Source organism: Uloborus diversus, chromosome 9, assembly GCF_026930045.1.
Source record: "Uloborus diversus isolate 005 chromosome 9, Udiv.v.3.1, whole genome shotgun sequence".
Lineage (NCBI taxonomy): Eukaryota > Metazoa > Arthropoda > Arachnida > Araneae > Uloboridae > Uloborus > Uloborus diversus.
In genome coordinates, this window is record NC_072739.1 from 51710851 (window position 1) to 51719788 (window position 8938).

The window sequence follows — 8938 nt, forward strand, 5'->3', positions numbered from 1 at the left end:
TAAGACTGATCACAACTTCGCAAAAATAACTTAAAGTAATATATGTACCTCAGAGCCAGAAGGAAGTAAATCACATGATGGTAATTTTACCAGGAGAGGGGAAAATCGTATTTCTGACGCATGCAAAGAATGAGATCCGCTCTCTTTTAACCCTGGTAAAAAATTTAAAAGGTTTTTTTTTTTTTTAGAATTACTTTCACTTGGCTCGATGCGGAAAAGGTTTCTATATACAATGCACTTATAAACGAAAAAGCGCAATTTTTAGACTTACTCTGAGGTATATTTATATATATTCCCCTTCCCCACACGTAACGATTACTCGTCTTTGAGAACAGTAGTCGCAAGCACTTCTTTTAGAAAATAATTTTTCGAATTAATTTCCCTCCAGATCAGATTTGTTTTTGAAAAACTTTTATTGCTTGAATATTTTACCTAAAAATGGCGTAGTTGAATTATGATGTGTTTTTAGTGAGTTGGTGTTAGAGTGAAGAGAAGTCCTTTCCTACATTTTGGAAGCGAAAAAAAAAAAACGAAAACTTCAAGGGAAGATAATAGGAATTATCCAATGACTTTTATCACAAATAAGCAGATTACTAAATGCACTTATTTCGGGGTTTCCAGGAACCCCTTTTTCAACTCAAAGTTGTGAGCTTTTGGATGTAAAGACATCCGGAAAAAGCTCACAACTTTAAAATGTAAAGGCGGTTCCTGGAAACCCCGAAACACGAGTATTCAGTAAGCTGTTTATTTGTGCTAAAAAAGTGAATATTTCCTGTTATTTCTCAGCAGAAAGGTATTTATTTATTTCGTAAAGGGAAGAATTAGAAGTTGTTTTCATTCGAAAATTAAAAAAAAAAAACTTAAATAATCTGGCCTCTCGTGAAGAACATCCCTATATAACGTTTTGAAGGGTTTTAAAGTATGCAGAGTGGCCTAACGTCAAGTAAGTTTGAAGTTTTCCCCCAGGGTATGAGAGTAATATTGAGTACTGCTTTCTGTTATTTTTCTGTAGAAGTATGTACAGTGGCTCCCAAAAGTGTTCGTACACCTACGACTTTCAATGAAATAGGCCGTTATCCATTGGTTAGAATTAATATTTCGGAATAGGTATTTTATTATAAGATCTATGGTCTATATTTAACAAAACTACAAGAAAATTTTTAATAAAACATTAAAACATAATTTTTTAAAAATCAAAAACCAAAAATTGCCGGAAATTTTATCTCACAAAAGTCTTCGTACACTTTGAAAAAATGTCAAAAAATTAGAAAATAATCTAACTTTTTACAAAGTTATTATTTAGTAGAACATCATGCAGTATCAACAAGAGCTTTTAAACGTCTGGGAATAGATTTCATTGTTTTTTCTTTTCTTTTTTTGCGTAATTTCTGAGTAAGTGTTCAACCAAAGTTTGAGTCTTACTGTTTCTAACTCTATTTTCGTTTCAAAGCCGCATTTTCGTAATCTAGCCCCCTGGTATCTCTAAATATGTTACATTAAGTTCAAATCTGGAGATTGAGGGGGTATTTCTAAGCTTAAGGACAATTTTTGAGGCACCAAACGCAAACGTGTGCTTCTTATCATTATCTCGATAAAAAACAAAGTTGTTTCCGATTACCAAATTTTGGGCTAATAGTTTAAAATTGTTTTTTAAAATATTTAAATGAACAGCATGATTCATTATTTAATCAAAAAATTCCAAATTTCCAAGTCCTGATGCTGTAATGCACCCTCACACTCAAACAACTTCACCGTCCTGATTAACTGATGCAACTAAGTTCTTCAGATTAAGTTCCTAATTTTTTTCTTCTATTTACAATTATACAACAATTTAACCCAAAATGTTGAATTTATTTTCATCTATAAGTAAGACGTTGTTCCAAAACGTTTTGAGCTTATTTATCATTGATTTTGCGACAGAAAGCGTAAGCTTACTGTTATTCGCACGAACAAAAAAATTTCTGCAGGAAGAGGTCCCATTTAATCCAGCTAATCAGAGAACTTGGCGAACAATTTTAGGTGAACATTAAACGTAAAATATTTCGTTCAATTCTGCAGAAATTTTTTCAGCACTCAAATGTGTATTTTTCATAATTTTTTTTAACTGTAAACCTCCGATCACGCATTGTTAACTTTGCCGGTTGACCTTTTCTTACCGTGTTTTCGATCCAATTCTTGTCTTTAAAGCATTTTATCAAGCACTTCACTATAAAATAACATAAATTACCTAATTTCGAGACATTTCAAACCAATTTACCGCTACTGTGAGGAAACAATTCAAATTTCAAATGGTGTTTGTCGTGTTTTTCAAATACCAGTCATTTTAAAGTAATAAGCACAATATTAAGGAATAAATAAACAAAAAATTAAAGCCAAATGACTTTAAAGGGTCAACATAATGCAAAAATAATAAAAAAATGACATATGATAGTTTTAATCATGAATTTATTCGAAAAAATGTGAGTGTACGATGACTTTTGTGACGCATTATTTCTCCGTCTCTTAATTATTTGACAAATTTCAAAAATAAAATCTGGCAATATTTTGAAAAAAACTACTGGGTTTTATTTAGAATGGCATAGGAATGGTGTGAAAAAAAATTGAACTTCATATTCAAATTCAGTTTTGCGTTATTTTGGTTTTACTACAAAATTTCAAGGTGTACGAACACTTTTGGGAGACACTGTATGTAGTCTGAAGAGTCACTCTATTTTCTGCGTAAAATTATGCAAAGAAACGCATTTTGGGGGCGAAAAGAAATTCAAGCAGTTCCAAAAGCATAGACGTCAGGGGGCTTAAAGTATAAAAATTGATTTAAGTATTAAAAATAAAAAATGTCAACAGCACGTGGTGTTCCCAGGTGGTCACCCTCCCAAGTACTGACCACGCCCGATGTTGCTTGACTTCGGTGATCGGACGAGAACCGGTATTTTCAACATGGTATGGCCGTTGACAGTTTCATTTAAAACAGACATTAATATAAGCTTTGAAATAAATACTATCAATTTGATTATTGTTTCCCCCCTTTCGCAGTTAGTTAAAACTTTTGAATCTGCGCACGTTCCACAATGGTGTTGAGAATATATCAATCTTAACCTAACCAAAACAAGATCCAGCGATCTAAAGCTAATAGTGACGAACCTTGAAACTTGAACGAAACATTGAGTTTTATTTTGGGGAAAAACTGAATTTTATCTTGCAAATGCAGGCAGCTTAAGCAAAATTTCGTGCTGGTTTTCAACTGCAATTCAGTATTTTATTATTTGACCAAGTCGAACAGATAGTCAAGAACCGAGTTATAAGCTTCGGCGCGACGAGAATTTTTTTTTTTCATTGTTTTTTGTTGGAAATTTTTCTTTTCAAAATGTTTTTAAAATATCAAATGATCCCGGGGATTCCCTAAGTTTAGATTTGTTCTAAACATGGACAGAAGAATATAGCGATTACTGCTGCTGCCATCTTCCGAGTTCATGAGAAATCAAACAGCACAAGAGGAAAGTTAAATCTGACGACTACTTTTGGGCATCTAGCTATATTGTTTTACTAGTGGTACCCGCACGGCTTTGCCCGTAATAGAAAATTAAAAGGTCTTTTGATTCGCCTGTATATTTACAAATAATGTATGGTGAATTTTCTCGCCAATTGGCTTGTGCCCATGTTACGGTCATGTTGTGCCATTTACTTGTCCATCTTATGAGAATTTTGTTCTTAAAATTGGAATAGAAAAAGAACCACATCAAATTTTCGAAAAATCACTTCGAGGTGCACACCCCCATGCTACAAGCTAACTTTGTGCCAAATTTCATGAAAATCGGCCGAACGGTCTAGGCGCTATGCGCGTCACAGAGATCCTGACAGAGATTCTGACAGAAAGAGGGACTTTCAGCTTTATTATTAGTAAAGATAACCAGCGGTCGAAGCTAACATGATAAAAGCAACACAGCTTTGAAGCCGTTAGTTAATTTTTTTTTTTTTTTTTTTTTTTTTTTTTTTGTACTTCTTAGAGTAATGCACCGCGTTCCAGTTTCAGTGGGTTGTGCAATACAAAATAACAGTAGCGATCATGGCAGCTACTTTTAACATGAATAGAATTAAGAAACACGGTTAGAAGGCGACTAATATTTGGAGTCTGATTAGTGCAAATTTTACACGAGTCCATGTCCATCAACTAGAATATCCTCGTGGCCGAGCGTTTCAGAATGAAAATTACGCCTAGTGTTTCGTAGAAGCTGGCAACACTTGTTTTGGAAATCTTGTGGTCAGTTCTTGTACTCGAAATCACACGTGTGACAACCAGAGCCCGACTAACTAAAAGTGAGGCCCGGCCCACAATAATTTTGAAGCCCCCTGAAAGCTATTATTTTAAAAATGTGCGTATTTTTTGTATAGTTGTAATGCTATGCATAATTCTTTAAGTAGTTTGGGGCCCCTTAGGAAGAGGGGGCCCCAGGCCCAGACCTAGCAGGCCTGTGCGGTAATCAGGCCTTGAGCCAAGCCACCATGACGTCGTAAAATGTTTTTTTTTTTCATCTGAAATGTAACGAAGAAGTTTTTCAAATCATCCAATTTTTTAGAATGTATTGCAAGTTTAGTGTTGTAAGCTGGATCCGTGGGGAATTTTACATCCGTTCTTGTTTTTTCGCAAGAGGAAACTTCTTTTGACAGGGCCATCAATGAACTCACAAGTAGTTACATATCCTGCAGTTGAAGATTCATATATTAAATGTCTGTATATTTTGAAATTGCGAATGTCTCCGTTTAATTAATATTACGAACACCTCTTTTCCGTTGGGGGAAACCACAAACTTCAGACACTTCATCGGAATCTCCGGATGACATTGTTGTAGTAAATAAGTTAATGATAAATAATTAATTACATACTTTGATGGAAATAACGATATAGATTTTGACACATTGAAAAAAAAAATGTTTTGTAAACCAACAACGAACTAACGAACGATCATATAATAAACATTTAAAATAGTTTTCTCAATTGATTAACTACTCGTGTTGCAACCTAGCACACCAATTAATTATAAGTTCTGAGAAGGAAATAAATCCGGGATTTGTTTCCTTCTTACACCTGACTCTAAATTCAATGCTCTATAACTATCTCTAGGGAATGTTTTTTGTCTATTTCTTACCACCCACATGTAGATTGAAGCTAGGAAATATTTTAGATTGCAAAAAAAAAAAAAAAAAAAAAAACGAGCTGATGTGTGCATCACATGACTTCCTTTTACTGCAATTTAATGTCATTTCCCCATTACTGGCAATTTTAATGTGATTCAAAAGTTTACTCTCTAAATATCACCAACAGTAGCCAAATCAAAACCAAATCTAAAAAAAAACCGCCAAATTTGTCACAAAGTTGGCGTCAAAGCTTGGCGACCAAAACACTGCCGATATATCGCCAAGTGTCCGCCAAATTATAACACCACTTGAGTTTACATTGAAATTAATAATGATTTCCCCACAAAAATGAGCAAAAGACCCCTGTAGAAACACCCGAATGCAACCAAAAGGGGAGGTGCACAACTAGATCCCACTAGGAGTCTACGTACCAAATTTTAAATTTCTAGGACATACCGTTCTTGAGTTATGCGACATACATACGCACATACAGATGTACATACAAATGTCACGAGAAAACTCGTTGTAATTAACTCGGGAATCGTCAAAATGGATATTTCGCTCTTAGGCATTTATCCACGTGTGGTCGAGTCGAAAAAAAAACTCAACATTCATTCGGGAGTGAGTAAAATGAAAATTAAGGTCGATTTTTGAGTGAAAATTTTTCGTGAATACAACACTTCCTTTGTTGTAAAAGGAAGTAAAAACGAGCTAATGTGTACATCCATGTCTTCCTTAATGATAATAGTGCTTTGTACTAGGAGTAAGCAAAGAAATACTTAAAATATTTTCACCCCAAGTTTATTGCGAACCGAAGCAAAAAAAAAAAAAAAAACGTTTTATACAGATAAATTTTCCCAATATTGGCAATTTTAATATGATTCAATGGTTGATTCTCTAAATATCGCCAATAGTGGCCAAATTGAAACCAAAATTTAAACTTAAAAAAAATTTTAAACCCCGCCAAGTTGGCGAAAAAACTTGGCGACCAAAAGCTAGGCGATATATTGCCAAGTGTTTGCCAAATTATAACACCACTTGAGTTAATTGAAAGTCACCAGTTGAAATTAACAATGATTTCCCCCAAAAAGGTGTGAAAGACCCCCTTTGGAGCACCCGAATGCAACCAAAAAGGGAGGTGCACAACTAGACCCTAGACCCCGCTAGGAGTCTACGTCCGAAAGTTCAACTTTCTAGGACATACCGTTATTGAGTTATGCGAAATACGTACGCACATATGTACATACGCACGTACATACATACGTCACGCGAAATCTCGTAGTTAACTCGGGGATCGTCAAAATGGATATTTCGGGTGTCTATGCGCTCTTAGGCACTTATCCACGTGTGGTCGGGTTAAAAAAAACAATATTCATTCGGGGGCGATCAAAAGGGAAATTAAGGCCGATTTTTGAGTGAAATTTTTTTTTCGTGAATACAATAGTACTTCCTTTTTGGTAAAAGGAAGTAATGACATTTTTGGTCTTTATTCCCTTCTGAACCTGCCGATTTAATTCGTTGCTGAGCATAAAAACATTTTTATTTTCAAAATACAAGCTCTTAATTACTTTCAGAGGTCTGATATACAAATTTGAGTAAAAGCTGTTTTTTTTTTCTTCAACTTTTCTATTCTTGACGAATAAAAACCGTTTAGTACTGCTGTATCATACTGCCGTGTGCAGGTAAACGGCAGTATCTACAGAAATGAATTTTCGAGATTTTGGAAGAAATGTGTGGTGGATTTAAAGCTAACAATAGAAAAATGTTGGAAATAGACGTTTTTTTCGCGCTTTTTTTCTTCGGAAACCAAATAAGCGAGCTTGTACAATAAAGATAACGTACAATAGATGAGAAAAATGCAACAAAATGCAAATTGAAAAAGTTTCAGTTACTGCCCTTTACCTGCACACGGCAGCATAGTGTTAATCAGTAAAGCGAAAAGCTAAGACAAAACTACTTGTAATATACCGATAGCCTGGTTATCCGATCCAGAGACTGCACTTTCGTCCTTGCTATGGGCTCATCAGTCTGGAATGGTGAATAACTGAGTCGAGGCAGAAGTCATCTGATTGAAGCGAATCCACACTTTGGCTGCGGCCTATTGCTGGTGAGATATGGAGGGGCTGTCGGCAGGGCAGTGGGTAGTATACAAGGGGGGGGGGGAGGTTTTAGGGTTCAATCCGCCCCCCCCCCCTAAAAGTTTGGTTGTTTGATTTGACGTTTAAATGTTCGTTTATATTTGAAAATTTTCAAAAAATACTGTCCCAAAACTCAAATGTCTTCCATACGTATATTAATTGCATAAAACGCTTTCATGAAAGATAACCCGACGACTTGAACATTAGCACAAATAGCGCAAAGCTCCGCATAAAAGTTTTAAAACCCTCCCCGAAATTATTTTCTAGTTATATATATATACGGCCCTGGCTGTCGATACATTGCAAGTACCAACACGGGGGCGGAATGGGTCCCCCCAAGAAAGTGCCAACTTTGACTCCTAAAGAGCGCATAGATTCTGGGGGGGGGGGGAACGCACAAGTTCAAGGGATTGAAAAAAAAAATTAAAATAATAACGAAGGTGCACATGGTTTAAGGGCGAAAAAAAAGTGGCCGACGGGTAGTCCGCCCCTGTACCTATAGTGTTGCTCTGATGAGTTGAGGCGTGATCTCGAAAATATTACCTCTTTAAGGGAGTTCAGTGAAAGCGAAACCTGTTATTGGCGGGATTTTAGTTGAAATATCTTCATGAAACTGCAACGAAAGTAATCTCACTTGGTTCAACGCCAATTACACTTCCCTAACACCCAAAGAAGAAGTAAACACGGGCAAGGTTATGGATTAACTTATCAGAACTACACGATACTTTTTCGTCAAATTTAGCACTCGGTCGCGCCCTTTAGAAAAGTGAAAATTCATTTCGGAAACGGAAATTTAGCTCCGTGGGTTTTAGACCCCGGGGTTCGAACGCAGCACTACTGAATAATGAAACTGAAAGACAGAAAAAAGGAAAACACTCCCACACTACGATACAAACAGTGGACGTAGGCCTGTTATCATGGCCTTAGCCAGTATTCCCTTTAGCGAGGGGCAAGCACAGTTGCGACAATATAGTGGTTTTTAGTCCCCCCCCCCCCCAGTCTGGATTTTGAAAACTGCTTGAAATTCTACTCATCCTCTTGACCTAAAAAAACGTTTTATGCTGGTTTTGGTCAGATGAATGCAGAGGAAGCTGTAAAGTGTCTCTCCTCCGGAAAGTTTTCGAAATTGAAGCCCGAAAATTGCAATTTTAAATTATCTTTGGTATATATTTGGAAAGCGCATGGGAGTCGGAAGTTCTCTTCTAGGGAGGGGCAGTTGGCTCTGACCTTCCCCGCCTCCCTCAGGCTACGTCCATGCCTGTTACTTATGGGGGTCATAAGGGAGCAATAGCTTTGATAACCCACACTTTTGACTTATATATAAGTTAAATATAAGTAGACTTATATATAAGTATATAACTTATATATAAGTGGGCGTGGTTTTAGTTGTTTTTCGGCATAATTTGCATTGAGTTGACCCTCCATTTGACCCTCCTAAAAAATTTCCAAATGATGGTCCTGACTGGACGATACGAACAGAGATCGAGTGAAGCTATGTTCCAAGCACTTTCAATTAAATCAAACTATTTTTCAAGGCAATCGGGAGAAAAAAAGCACCGACTCCTGGAATTTTAGAGCCTTCGACTTAAACTTCTCCATCTTAAAAAAAGTCTTACCCCGACTCCACGACTCCGGCTCAGACTCCGCAGCCATGGCGAAGTTGTGGA

General features: G+C 36.3%; 1 non-coding gene across 1 annotated transcript; it reads right to left on the bottom strand.

Annotated features, from left to right (window-relative positions):
- Window positions 1-2835: 2835 nt before the first annotated feature.
- On the bottom strand, window positions 2836-2954 carry LOC129230791 (5S ribosomal RNA). Its single transcript, XR_008581192.1, has one exon. It is a non-coding gene; the product is annotated as a 5S ribosomal RNA (ribosomal RNA).
- Window positions 2955-8938: the final 5984 nt, after the last annotated feature.